General features: G+C 36.4%; 1 long non-coding RNA gene across 1 annotated transcript; it reads right to left on the reverse strand.

Annotated features, from left to right (window-relative positions):
• Positions 1 to 1,815: 1,815 nt before the first annotated feature.
• LOC146449512 (uncharacterized) lies at positions 1,816 to 10,309 on the reverse strand. Its single transcript, XR_014860605.1, has 3 exons — positions 10,106 to 10,309; positions 5,985 to 6,195; positions 1,816 to 4,308 (listed from the first exon to the last, which is right to left on the reverse strand). It is a non-coding gene; the product is annotated as an uncharacterized LOC146449512 (long non-coding RNA).
• Between the last annotated feature and the right edge of the window lie 5,259 nt (positions 10,310 to 15,568).

The raw sequence follows: 15,568 nt of genomic DNA on the forward strand, positions 1-15,568 counted from the left end.
TAGGTCCCACTCAAGAGAAAAACAATTCACGTACAATTCTAAAACTGACCGCTGAATATTTCGTGTCACAAAAATTGTGTAGAAGTTAGGGTGGGGGCCCTCTTTCCTAACCAAATAAAGGTTTACAAGCCTGTTCTAAATTTGGCCAGTTATACAGATACTGTCTCGTTGTACTTTCAAAAATTGGACTACTTGGATTAATGGTGATCACGGGTTCATAACGCCGTCCTTTAAGGGTTTTGAGGCGGAAATTTTGCGCAATCTTTAGTTTCAACTTTTTTTTAGAGGCTTAATGGGAAGAAGAAAACGAATGCAACCTAAAACTTGAAATATTTCTTCAATTGTGTGAATGGTTTCTAATCATGGCACTCGCAATCTGAGCTATGAATTCTAAAAGACCATTAGACATGGCGCCTGGCAGTTCCACCTTGTAAGTCTTTGTAATGTCGAGAGAACATAAGGCTTCAAAGGGAATCCTTACTCAAAGATACGGGTAAACTGTATTACCAAATTGCTGTGGAAAAGCTTATACACATAAAATTATTTCTATATTTATAATTCTAGAAAAGAACGTATCACAAACGGACAACAATCTTGAACTAAGTGATTTGAAATGATTTTACCAAATCATCTATTCGTATTCTAAGCCAAAAATTTTGACAAATCGGGACAATGAAAAGCTTCTTTAATCCCTTGTGTTCTCTCGACATATTATATAAGAGTTAACTATTGTCTGGTTGAGGTAATGTGGACAAAAACGCTTTAAAGCGTCTTCAGCATCCGAATTAGGCAGAAAAAAAAACAAAGTTAACGCGACCGCAAGCGACTAGAAAATAGTGTTTTATTTTCTCAAAACAATTTCAACACCAATTTGTTTTCGGTTGTGGAGCATTTAAATCGTTGAACTTTTCAAAATGGGCCCAAAAGAACGAAAGTTTGAACAAAATTGACTGTCACACTAATAGAATATTATATTCATTCATTCGTAATTATTTTCTTCAAATCATTTACCGGAAAAGAAATTTTAAGAGATCTACTCTACGGCTAAGCGAACGTAATATTTTGAAAGCTGTTTTGTTTTCCAAGAGATCGCATTCTTTTGAATTTTCTCGGCATGGAAAAATATTAAACGCAGATTTTGTTTTAAAAGTTTCGGAAGAGGAAACTAATTGCCTGAGCCTGGTTCATTTGTTTTGCTGCCATCGATCGCTTATTTCTCGGCATAATTCCTCTGGGAAAGTCAAAAGGCGCTACTGATTAATTATCAAGTCAATTTTTAAAAGCTTGTTTTCGGCCATTTGAATATTCGCTACTTTTATTTATGGAAATTTTGAGATGTCAAAATGTTTTTTAAAGGAAGTGGCACGAGATTCTATACTCCAGAAATGCTTTCAAACATATCAAATTGAGTTCATACCAGCGATGTTCTGGCAGCGTGGTGAAATTTTTATTTCTTTACAACGTTTCTGTGAATTCGTACAGAAGTTGTCCCTTGGAATATCTGTTGATATGGCAAGCAATTTATTCAAAATTCCATAGATAATTTTCGTCCCCTGAAATTCACACTTTGAAGTAGAATGAATACTAAATTAAAAATAACTTCAAACAAAATGAGAAATTATGTGGGTGAAATGAAAACTTTCCACAATAAAATGACGAACTTTTCGATTGCATACAAAGTTCTTCTTGATTTTCCAAACGATCGATATTTCTGAGTTGTTACTATTTCGAAAGTCTACGAAATAAACAACAAATTCTAGATGTACAAACTCTTCTATCTTGAACAAAAAATGTGTGAACTTGATTAGTTCTCACCGTCAAGTTGTTACTTTCAGGTTTGAATTGTTTGCATTATCTCAACCAGACATTAGTTTAACTAGTAATGTACTTGAGGTTTATGACCTTGTTTAACTACAATAGTGTTACACTGGACAAGGCAAACGAGTGAAAGCTCAATTTATTAATTTTCCATAAGGATTAGCAAAGAAACGAAACGATAGAAAAAACGACGCCAAACAGGAATTGCCTACAAATGAAATTAAGAATCAATTTGGAGCAACAGTATTGAAATTTGACTTGAACAACTGAATGGATTTAGCAATGACCAACAAATCTTTTGACCGATAGCTGAAAAGCAGATTTCCAGAGCAACAGATCAAACATCAAATTTTACAAGCAACGTATCTATTTTCTCGATAAGTAAAAATTAAATAGACAGAACTAAAGTTTAGTTGCCAAAACGAAATATCATTTTATAATATTTTGACCAAAAAGTGTTAGAACTAGACAAGGAATGAATTTAGCGATTACCAATGGATATTGTTTTTATCGATCACAAAAAAATAAACGAAACCTAGAGACGAAGAATAAAACATTAGTTAGGACGAATTGTTTTGCTTCTCGCCAATCAGAATAGCTTTCAAATTTAGTTTATAAAAACGCAATTGATTGTATCGTTTGTAGACGCTTTCACTTTATTTGCCTTGACCTGTGTAACACTGTACGTTAGTGAAGTAATGGCCGTTTATATACTAGAGGACGCATTATCCGTCTGGAGTAACTTGGCAAACATTTGTTGTTCGTCTGGTTATGCATCTCTAGTATAAAGACGGACACAAGAGGCATTCTGCGTTTGGACGAACTATCTTCCGTTGTGCGTTAAGACGAACAACGGAAGACAGTTCGTCCTGACTCATAATGCGTCTTGTGCCCGTCTTTATACTAGAGACGCATAACCAGATGAACAACAAATGTTTCCCCAAGTTCGTCCAGACGGATAATGCGTCCTCTAGTATATAAACGGCCATTTTGCTGGTTGAACAAGGTCATTGTTTTTTGGCGGGTTAAAATTTGTAAGGGAACTCTTTGAAATTTTTTGCCAGCGAAAAATTTTCAGAGTTCCCCGTTGATTTTTTTGCCAAATTTGTTGCCAGGGGAAACGCTGTGCAAATTTTACCAAATTTTCCCGCCAAAAGACTTAGTATATATAGGAAGAAAAATTTTATCACACCTTTTAATTAATTAAATGGTTTTACTTAACTAATTAAAAACATTTATTGTAAGACAAAGAAAATAAAGAACACAATGAAACTGAAACAATTGTTTGAACTTTTATTGTTGAATTCCTAATGTTATTATTAAGCTTACTTATAATGAATAATAAAATAATAATTCAATGCAAATATTAAATTAAGCTTGAAAAATTAAAAAAAAAACGGCGCGTGCGTATTTTGGGCGCCCGTATTTTTTCCAAGTCTTTTGGCGGGAAAATTTAAAATTTTCAAACAGATGTTAACAAGAGAAAAAAATTTTTAAAAAAACGGCGCATGCGTATTTTGGGCGCCCGTATTTTTTCTAAGTCTTTTGGCGGGAAAATTTGACAAAATTGAACAGCCGCTTACTACAACAACAAACGAGAGCCAAAAATCAAAATAGTCAATAAAATTTAATCAAACCATGAACGATTGTGGCATCTTAAATTTTGCAGAAAATTTCCATTCAAAGACTAGCTTATTTTGCCAAACAAAATTTACCATTGATTCGAAGGAAAATTTTAGTTTTCTAAACATCCTAAATGCAACTTGAAGACGAAGACGCACTACAAACTAGGGCTTTCCATGAAAACTCTGTTTTGGTTTGTTTGTTGTAACGAACAAGTCGAGATATATCGGCGATGATTTAGTCGAAAACTTCATTTTGAAATTTCACTTGAAAATGTTATAGTTGTAAATAGAAAAGTGTATCAACTGAATAAAATCGCCTATGAGTACAACTTGCGAAGATTACTTCCATCAGACGCAACTGCAGAGTCAAATTTGAAATCAAACTTTTTCTAAATGACTTAATTTAGCCTACAACTGTGAGAAAATTCGAATCCAGTTGCCACTGACATGCAGAGGTTTGTACAAGGCCTATTTGGCATGAATTTGTCTTCTATATATCAAGTCATTGTACAAATGAAAATTAAACAAATTTGCTTTTAACCACGTCAAAAATCAAGCACATTTTATAGAGAAGCTCACCAAAACTGAAAATGTCTCTGCCAAATTTATAAACAATATGGCTTGCCAAAGGATCAAAATTTCTTGAAAACAATAAAACGATTCACGTGAAATCCTAAATGCTAATCGAGGCCCTTTGATGTAGTGCGCCTTCGTGTTTACAAAAAATTCACCGAAGGAAACAGTATACGATCTTAGTTGGCTTTAGAAAAATACTAAATAGCTATGTTCTACCTTGACTAAAAAGTGCTTGACTTGCTGTTGTTCCCATGCTTGTGTTGTCAAGGCTTGTCAACTTGAAAGCGTCCTGAAAAATAAGCAAAATCTGCAATTAGAAATTTAAATTTCGTCACACCTTTGTTTATATCGGTTCAATCTACAAGGACAATCAATTAAGGCTCAAAACCTTTTGCTTTCGGGACGAAAATATTAAAAAATAACTCGTCTCGTCTCCATTTACGTTTTGCTAAACAAGGATGCAATTGAATCCATCAGACACCAGGTTTATTACAAACTTTGCTATGAACACAGCCAAACTGCATTTGAAAATTGTTCGCATTGTTATTCCGTGTGTCCAAGCTTGTCGAGGTGATGCTACACAACACGATTTCTAACGCAACAATGTTGCGCTGAAAAGCTAATAACACCAAATAATCTGGCAAAAGGAAAAAAGTTCTTAGATTTTATTTTTGGTTATTTTTTAAAATCAGATTCGGAACTTAGTCTCGTCTGATTTCAACGAAACTCTCTTCCTTGAGTTTGAAATTTTACATAAAATTTGGTGAACTTTTGCAGTGAATTGCTCCAAAAATTATTAATAGTTGCAAAGCTAACACTCAATACAGTTTTTCATCTGACATCTAAACACCTCAAAGATGGTTAAGAAAAACTAAGCTGCACCTCGTTTTTTTCAACCCACTTCTAGGTGTTTGGAAAATGGACGAAACACTCTTTCTCGTGTTTGATGATTGTATTACTTCTAATTTGGACTAATGGATTATTTGAAATAAGAGAAACCCAAAGTGGCAGCGTCACCTATTTGTAATCATCTCGTTGCGTTACTCTGGATGGTCAAGAAACATATTTGTATCATTGGAAACATTAAATGGCTCAGTTTTTTTAAGAAAAACCCTACCACTGCACAGAGTATAGTTTAAATTGTCTTTGGCTGTGGATGGCCACGATTGAAATGGATTGCAAATTGAAAAAGAAACAAACTAATTTTTGTCCCATGTATTTTGGAGTTTCTCTATAAAACTAAATATAGTGTGTTCTTTACAGGAAAAATCACTTTAATATTTTCTTCTTGGTGCTCTGATGTTGATGTTAGAGATGTCAAAATATTTTAAGGCTGGTGAATAAATGAGAATGATGTATTATTCAGTAAGTGAAACAGGCATACTCGGAAAAAAATCCGAGTGCTCCTATCAGGAGTCGAACCTAAGACCTGAATACTAGTTTCTATGCTTTACCACTGAGCTACAGGTTACTCGTGGGAGCTAAGGAACCTAGTTTAATGGCTTTAACTCCCACGAGTCTCCTGTAGCTTAGTGTTAAAGCATCCGAACTAGTAATCGGAAGGTCTTAGTTTGACTCCTAACAGGAGCACACAGATATTTTTCTGAGTATGCCTGTGTCACTTACTGAACAATACATCATTGTCAAAAGGTATCTTATCACATATTTGAGTAGTTTAGACCAAAACACAGAGAAATCTCCGTGACAGTGTCCCTCTAACCACTCACCAGTCATCAGAGATACCCTTGGTGACTATCAGTTCAATTTGAAGCCATATGTGGAAATCCGGTCGAGTCAATAATTATTATTTTCTGCACCCATTTTACATCTTTGACAGTGGAACATTCCCAGATATATTGTTTACAGACAAGAAACTTAATGGATCCAGTTGTGTTTTGGAAAGGTCTGGTGTGGTATTGATACATACTGAATGAAATCCTAAATACATGAAAAGCAAACTCTCACCTTCCTTGACGCTGTCCTCCCTGCTTGAGAAGAAACTGCCAAATCTTGCAAGTGCCCAAGTGCCCCCAGCAAGAATTACAGGATCAGACAAAGTTTCCCAGGATTTCTCACATGGAATGTCTCAGAGGACATCAGAAACACACCTTCTCCGAGGCAGAGCTTCCGCAACCCAGCAGGGACAAGTTTGGCTAGATTTGTGTGAGTGTGCCGCCTGAAATTTGAAATGAAAAAAGAACCCAATGTTTAAGTAGGAAAGCAAGCTCATTAGTATCATAATAAACTATTTTAAACAGATTTTTTTGGTAGTACAAAACCAGGAATAAAAAGCCATGAGCTGTTGCCTTACTCTTCTCTAATAATCTGAGGCAAAAAAAAAAAAAAATAAGTAAAAGAAATAAATAATTAAATCCCTCAGGATTTTAAGAAAAAACTTTCAGAGAACCTTTGTAACACCAAGAAATTTATCTAGTAAATAGAACATATGGCAGTAATCAAATTAATCAAAGTAAAAGATTCCCCTGCAAATTTTGTAAAGTTTTTGATTGCATTACACTGTTTAGTGCAAAGTGGGAAACAGAGAATTTGTGTTTCAATAGAGATTTCAAAACAAAATTATCAGAATCAAAGAAAGCCACAACTTAGTAGACTACTGTTTACTAGGAAGCATGATTAAAATGAAGTAAAATTAACACTAAAAATTATTAATGTTGCCGGAAAACACCCACAATGAGACTGCAGGGTGATGTAGGTAATTTAGTGATAAAATTTACCAAACCCAGCCATAGCCCATCCCTATGGAAATTAAATCACAGACACTTGTCTTGTCGCATAAACTTTAAGGTTTGAAAATCTGACAGTGTTAAATGAAATAGCTGTATGTAATCCAACACGGAGATAATTTCCACTCTACTGGAAAAATGGGTAAATACCAAGTCTGATGAAACCACAGTTAAAATAAAAACTAAATTGATCCTTGAGAAGCAATGTGTCAGTTCAATGTAACGATCGACATGATTAGCATGACAAGCTTGAACTGCTCAACAATGCAAATACAAAGGCAACCAGAGGCCTCCATAAAAGCATACCAAAAGCCACCATAAAACTTCTAGAAATGACCTGGTATCTTTTAAAGATGGTCCAAGCACTTCTGAATTGTTGTTGTTTCTTTTCTTTTTTTTTTGCTGAAGACTGACAGAAACCTACATAGTTTTCTAAACGGCTAATGTCCACTGAAGATTTAAAACCCCAAGCACTTCTGAAGCTTTCCAATGATACCCTGGAATCTTAAAAACAACTGAAAATTGCCTGGAGCTTGGAGTCCTTTATAAAGTTATGTTATTATTTTAAGATTTATCGCGCTCATTTTAAATGCCTTTTAGTCTTTTTGTTGTTTGGTTGATTGGATAATTTATGTAATATGAAAACGATTACTTCTTTTTCAAAAACAATTTTTCAGTTTATGCACAAAATCTGGATATGGACTTCTCCCCTGGAAAGAGTTTTCTTGAAAAACTCTTTGAACAATGGAGAAAGTTTCCCAATGAGACTTGTTTGTGCAGTAGTGGCACACTCACTGTAATGTAGTAAATTATCAAGGCCATATTAATCATATCACTGAAAAAATACTCCCCCTCTCTGAAGAAATCTAAAAAAATACTACCAAAAGAGTTTGTAAATACTGCCCAAAAATTTCCAAAGACTTTCCAAAGTTTTCTTAAGGCTACTCAAAAATTTTTTCAGTCCTAACATTTTTCAATAAATTATGACAAATTGGTAACAAAATGATTTCTTGTATGATGGGAAACTTTTACTGGTTTATTTTTGATAATGAGCAAGTCAAAATATATTGGCACTGATTTAGTCACGAACTTCATTTTGAAATGTCACTTGAAAATGTTCTAGTTGTATATAAAAGTAGATTAACTGAATATAGTCTATGAGTACAACTTATGGCAATTTCTTTCATCAAACACGACTGCACACTTAAATTTGAAATAAAACTTTTTCTAAATGATGTCAAGTAGCCTACAACTGTCAGAAAATTTGAATCCGGTGGCCACACTGACATGCAGAGGTTTGCTCACGGCCTACTTGGCAAGAATTTGTCTGCTATATATAAAGTCACTGTACAAAAAATTAATGCATTTTAAAACACAATAAATTATTGCTTTTAAATATAATGTGGCTTACTGAAGGATTAAAATTTATTACGAACAATTAAAAATCCATGTGATGACCTAAATGCTAATCCTGGCCCTTTGATATAGTGCGCCTTCACGTTTACAGAAAATTCACCAAAGGAAATAAAATACGATCTTAATCAGCTTTTGGAAAGTACTTAATAACAGTTCTACCTGGACGAAGAAAGGGCTTGACTTGCTCTTGCTCCCATGCTTGTGTTGTCAAGGCTCAAAGTGTCCTGAAAAATAAGCAAAATCTGCGATAAGAAAGTTTAAGTTTAATCACTTTAGGTTCAAACTCTTTTGCTTCCGTGACGAAAACATTAAAAAATATCTCGTCTCTTGGATCAGATGCCATTTACTTTTTGCTTAACAAGGATGCAATTATTGAATGCATCAGACACTTGATTACAAACTTTGGTATGCACATAACCAAACTCAGTTTACAGTGTTACTGTGTGTGTTCTAGCTTGTAGGTGACGCTACACAAAACGATTTCTAATGCAATGTTGCTTTGAAAAGCTCATAACATGAAAAACTTGGCCAAAAATACTAGATTTCTAAATTTTTGTTCATTTTTTTAAATCAGATTCAGAACTTATTCAAAGGCCAACACTTCAACTTACCGCCTAAAATAGCGGAGGTTTACAGCACCAAAACTCTGGAATTTGATACCCGACTCATACAGAAGAATTCAATCTTTTAAGGTTTTTAAAAATAGCATTAGAAAATTGGACTTGTCAGGTTTACTATGATCAACAACTTTATACCTGTCCATCACATGGTACAAACAATATTAAAGCTTTTATCGGCAGCCACTCTAAGCATTTTTCACTGCAACAATTGTCAAGGTTACTGCAGATCCTGAGCGGGTCTGACCGCCCACATGAGAGCCTGTTTGAGATAGGCCTCAACTCAAACACAAGACAGTCATCTTCGGCAACGAAGGACAGCCATTATTATTATAATAGCTTTTATCTCATCTCGTGAAATTTACTCATTTGTGATTTTTTATTCCTATGTGAATAGATTTTACACTTTATTATTCTAGTTACTTGAATATGGCCACGATGTTTAGTTCTTTTAAATTAATTTTTGTGTGTAATACCTGAAAACTACATGTAACTTGTGCCTTGTGTCACTAAAGCTTAGCATCCCAGGGGGGGGGGGGGGGGTGCTCCAGATTTCAAGTGATGGGATGATCAAATGGGGGCAAAAATTAAAACCCAAAAAAATCCCTGGACCAAAAATTGTAGTCATTCTAACAACACTTGAGACACCCAAGAACATCTCCTGTTTCAACAATAACATTATGCAGAATGACAACTCTACTAAGTTACTTACAAATTGTTAAAAAAAATTTAAAAAAATAATAGTAATATGCGGCTGGGATACGCAGGCACTACCACAAATCTTCAGATTGTTTTGAACCCAAAAAAATCCCTACTTAAATCAAGCTACCAAAAAAAAAATTCTTGCCAAATTTTCCCACCCAAAAATATCGCGGAATCGAAAATGTCAAACCCAAAAAAATCCTTTGATCATTCCTGTCACTTGAAATCTGGAGTGCCCCCCTGGACTTAGCGTATCTACACAATAAACTTGACTTGAAACTTGACTGGGATCAGTTTTGTTAACAATAACCCTACTACTGCACAGAATATAGTCACTGTCCTTGGCTGTGGATGGCCAGGATTGACGTGGATTGCAACTTGAAAAAATTGTCTAATTTTTGTCAAGTTTGTCCCATGTATTTTGGAGAAATTGCTATAAAACTAATAATATTGTAGGAGAAATCACTAAATATTTTCTTCTCAGTTCTCTGAGAGCAATTTGATGTTAGAGAGAAAAGGTTTCTTGTCAAATATTTGAGCAATTTCAACCAAAACACAGAGAACTCTCTGTGACAGTGCACCAGTCATGAACCTAATGAACCCTAACCTTGCTGTTTGTGATGCTTTCCTCCAGTCCAGCCTCTCTATCACCCATTGTAGTCCTGTTCCATTTGTAAATCTTCATTCAGCTTATCATCTCTGTTGTCCAGTCTCTCCACTGTCCACTAATTAAAAACACTTTACTATCATCTGTTCAAGGTTTGCTGTCCACTAATCTATCCAAGTCTCTATTGTCTCCTGAAGTGCTTAACCAGTGTTATTTCATGAATCACACATTTTCTTTTGTTATTCAACATCCTTTATTTAACTTACATACTTCATGAATATTAAACTAACTGAAACGAGGGATTTATACAGATAAATCCCTCATAATTACTGTATAAATCCCTCATTTACATTAGCAGTACTGCGAGAAACGCACACATCAGGTTGCTTCTATTGTTCTCCGTTTCTCACCTAAGTGTGACGATACTAATTAGCCGGCGTTTGTCCCCTTGAACAAAGGAATAATTTCATGAAATAAGTCAGATAAATACCTCGAACGTTGGTATTAATCCATATACATCCCTCGGGCCTACGGCCCTCGGGATGTATATGGATTAATACCTCCGTTCTCGGTATTTATCTCTTACTAACTGTCAGTTCAGTCTGCCATCTCTTTCTGCGAGACAAAAACAAAACAGTTCCCACTTTACTCAAGTTGTTTAAACACTCACTATCTAAAACTGCTTGCTTAAATGAGCTCTTTAAAAAAGGTCCATTTATTTTTTATGTCAGTTTTATATTACCTGCACACCATTTGCCATTCTTCGTGTGTGTGTGTGTGTGTACATGTGCGCGTTCAGAGTTAATTACCATAAGTCCATGTTGTAATTCTAATATAAGATTAGTTATTTTAAGTGAGGAAGCCTGACTTGTTATAAGCCTCGGGGTTTCTTTCAGGTTTTCTCGCCATTTATTTTCTTTCATCAATTTCCTTCATTTTTTTTTCCATCTGTAAATGTTGTGTATATGGCAAAATAAATATTGTATTGTATTGTATTGTATTGTATTGTATTGTAAGAAAGGGTCTTTTCTAACCCACCATGAAAATCCACCAATGATGTGCAAAGGAAAGGTGAAGTAGCATACATTTAACCTTTTATCTTTTCAGAGATTCAACAGAAAATAATAGAAGCTGCAATACAATAATAATCTTTGCCAAATTTCACCAAGTTGTTGACCTTAAGGCTATTTATTTTGCTCCAGATTTGAAATAAAATGACGGAGTCACTGTACTCATTCTTGGCAAACTAAGAGTTGAAATATGGTTATTTACACTATTTTGAAGGAAAAATTACACTGGCAACATAATTTGTTGATTCACATACATGAATGTGACAGAACAAGGCATCATGAGATCTTGTAACGCATCTAGGCAATGTGTCTGTTGAGATATTATCCCCAAAACAGAAGGCACATACATCAATGACTGTGGGAGGATCCCAAGTATTTAGTATGGAGTACTAATTCAGTAACTGGGGTTACTATCCAGGTTAAACTGGAATTTGGTTTCTAACGAAAGTGGAAAAACCATATTTACAGAGAAAAACCACTTAGAAAGGAAGAGAACCAACAATAAACTCAACCCACGTGACACCAACACCAGGAATCAAACGTGGGCCACACAGTAGTTTAATGGTAAAAATATGGAAAAGAGAGGAAACATATTTTGTTATTGCAAAACCCCCATGAATCACCATATTTGGAATAAAAAGGCATTAATTTCTTGGGGGCGTGGTCCTTGTGGACTCTTCACTTGAGTTGCAAATACTGCTCCTGTCTGTTGGTTGTTTTGGAATGGTTGGATGGGTTGGCGGTTCTGAGGTCTTTCTCAGATGCTGGTGGTTTCTGTGGCAGACTGCTCCATTTTCTATTTCAATGGTGAAAGACTGCTCATCAAGCCTAGTGGTCACCTGGGCTTTGGGCAAGGACTTGTTGCCTAGCTTGAAGGGTTTCATTCTGATGACATCTCCTTCTGGGAGGCTAGGTAGGTCCCTTGCTGTTCTGGTATGGTATAGTATTTTGCCTGGACCTGTTGGTGCTGCTGCAGCTCTCTCTTCTCATTTTCCAGGTGTACATGTACTTGGACAAAAGCAGGCTTTGGGCTGTGGGAAGAGGTGTTTTTGTTCTTCTGCCCATCAGCTGTTGTGCCACACTAGTTGTCATTCCTTGGGTGGGTGTGTTTCTATAGTCCAGGACAATGAGGTATGGGTCTGTTCCAGCTTGTATCAACTTCCTCAATAGGTGCATGGCTGCCTTCACACTAGATTCTGCCTTGCCATTAGACTTGCTACGACCCGGGTTGCTAGTCAGGTGTCCGACATCCCATGTTCAGCTTAGGTCTGTAAACACTGTGGAACTGAATTGAAGGCCATTGTCACTGATCACTTGGTCTGGAATGCCACAACAGGCGAAGTGATTCTTCAGCTTGAGAATGGTGGTACTTGCCTTGGCATTCAGCAGCCAAGGGTGAGGAGGGACCGGACCTCATGTGACATCAGGGTCTCTTTGGCTTGTAAGGTTATGTTGAGCTTTCTACATGTTTCGCACACTGAGATGTACTGTTTGATTTCTGTAGACATGGAGGGTTTGGATGGAAGGTTTCTGTGAATGACAACTGCATTCCCCGTGAAAATCAGGCCATTTTGGATGGTTAGCTTGTTTTGCATGCTGAAGTAAGGTGGTGTCAGGGACGGGATGTCTCTCTTCTCTTCCGGCCATCCTTCGAGGATAGATTCAGACAGGGTTCACAGTGACTGGTCCTTCCGGGTTTCCACTCTGATTTCGTCAAAAAGTTTGTCAGATATTGTTATTGTTCCACATTTGTAGTGTCTTGGTGGTACTTTTCAGCTTCTTGTCTGGGATGACACTTGCCTTTCTTAACACAATGTGTTCTGCCACAAAATTTTCATCTTGAGCGACTTGGTTTCCAATTACTGCTTGCGGAATTTGTTTGACCTGTCATTATTGCAATGTTTCGGAGGCTGATATGTATCTTTCACACCATGAACGTCTTCACTCAGAGCACCAAAGATGAGATTGTCTTTATATTGGTAATTGAACTGAGTGGAGTGCAATTTGGTCTGAAATCATACGCGTGATTTCAAAATCAAACGAGCGCGCAGCGCGAGTTTGATTTGAAATCACAAGTATGATTTCAGACCAAAATTGCACGACACGAAGTTCAATTACCACTTAATTACATCCATTTTGAAATCACAGAGTATCATTGTCAATATTAATATTCTATTTGTGTTACTTTCTTTCCATTTTGATGGGCTAAAGAAAGGATGCAATTTAGAGCAAGAAATGGTGCAATTTGGGAATAAATAAATTTTGGACCAATCAGATTCCAAGGATCACCAGTGATTTCAAAATGGATGTAATTAAACTGTAAATTTGGCCCTTCTTATGATTAATTTGATTATTATCGTCATCTGTGTTTTTGCCAAAGTTTTGCTTCCTTAAAGCTTCTCTAGGGCCGGGATCAAACCATGTTCCTGAGGCACTAATGAATTCATTGCACTTAACGACGCCATAAAATGTCCAAAACTTGGCAGTGAAACCACTCGCCTGCGGCTCGTGGTTCCACTTGAGTTTTGAACATTTTTTGACGTCATTTTATGGTCTATAAGAGTATAGACCATAGAAAACTGCCGTCGATTTGTTAAATAGTTAAAAATTAAGAAAATAAAGATTGTTGTTGTTGTTCTTGTCGACTCAACCAACTCTATTTATCGGTGCTCACCGTGTTTGGTGCATGTGTGGGGAAGTGAGAAAATCTTTCTGGATATGAAGTTACATGATATTCTTCTCGAAAGTAGTCTATACATTATTTCTTTAGCGGCATTGTTACTAACTAAACAACTGTCAAAAAAACGCTCAAGTTTACCTTCCATTCCTCAATGATGCAAACTTGGATAAGGCCGTCTGGGGTTATCTTCCACCGTGAAAAGACTTTTTGCATCTAACTAAATACATCAGACGTCTATAAATCGGCCAAAGTACTGTTTGAAGCCAAAGCCGTGTCCCTGCAGTCGAATACTATCGTTGTAGCTTGAAGTATGAAGTCCACGTGCAAACTAAACCTTCCCGCCATCTTGTTTTCTTCCTCGCCCCAGACTCCACTCAGTAATAATATGGGGACGTATAGTTGAGTACGTCCCCTCCCCCCGCCCATTTTTCGTCAGGAAGCTACCCCAAGCGAGTGGGTATAAATCTACATATCAATTTATTGCAGTGCTGAGGTTCAATTTTACAAGCTGGAAGCCAAATATAATCACGTTGAGTCTTATTCTGAGAACTCTGATTACTTAGGCTATGGGAAACAAAAACCTCTGAGAAAGGACAGCACAGATTTCACACCAGTGCCATAGCACTACAAAGATCTGACCTTTGTTGTGTTTAACGAAATTTGATACAATTGGCAGCTGACAGCGTCAGTATGGAAAGTATTCCCTCATTTCTCAGTCGTCTTTTCACAGGGAAAAATTTCAAATTTCTCTGATTAAGTGATGATACAAGAGACATTTGAGAATGCACCTATTATTATTAGTCTACAGCAAAACTATTAGTATAGAACAGATGGATCATGTGTACAATAGGTTCCCTTGGTCGGCATGTCGACTAACACATCTACCAAAAATTATGTCAGTCGAGTGTTGACTGATGCTTGACCGACACTCGGTTGACACTTAATCGATACTTCCGTGAGTATCGGTCGACATGTCGTTTGAGAGTATAGGTTGGAAGTTGACCGATGTGGCGGCACCATATCAGTTAATCCTGCAACGATACTTGACTGACACTTTGTCATTCAGACAGTCAGTCAGCTATTGGTTAGGTAGCTAGTTAGTCAGCCAGTAAGCCAACATTAAGTCAGTTTGCCAGCTAGCAAACCAGTTATTCAGTAAGCTAGTAAGCTAGCTAGTCAGTCCGTCATACAATGAGTCAGCCAGCAGTCCAGTCTTACATGATCAGTTCTTCAATCAGACAATCAATCAGTTGGTAAGTCCATCAATCAATCAATCAATCAATCAATCAATCAATCAATCAATCAATCAATCAATCAATCAGTCAGTCAATCAGTCAGTCCATCCATCCATCCATCCATCCATCCATCAATCAATCAATCAATCAATCAATCAATCAATCAATCAATCAATCATACAGCCAAAAAAAAAAAAAACAAGAAAATAGGAACGACTAGATTGCTTCCAATTGTGATTATTCCAACCCTGTTCAACTTGTACGATGGCGCCGAGTTTATATAGAGGAACATACACGGAAATTAGTGGCAAAGATGTTCACATTCAAAAAGATCGTCTGTCCATGTTCTCCTTGAGACTGTCTGTGATTCTTGTCATTTAGAGTTGTCGTTTTGCAGAGAAGTAAACTAAAATTTTTGACCCATTTACACTAATGTTGTGTTTCTCATTAAACCTTGCTTTGTGACGTTCTTGTTGCC

This window comes from Pavona decussata, unplaced genomic scaffold, assembly GCF_977016875.1.
Source record: "Pavona decussata unplaced genomic scaffold, jaPavDecu1.1 SCAFFOLD_602, whole genome shotgun sequence".
NCBI lineage: Eukaryota > Metazoa > Cnidaria > Anthozoa > Scleractinia > Agariciidae > Pavona > Pavona decussata.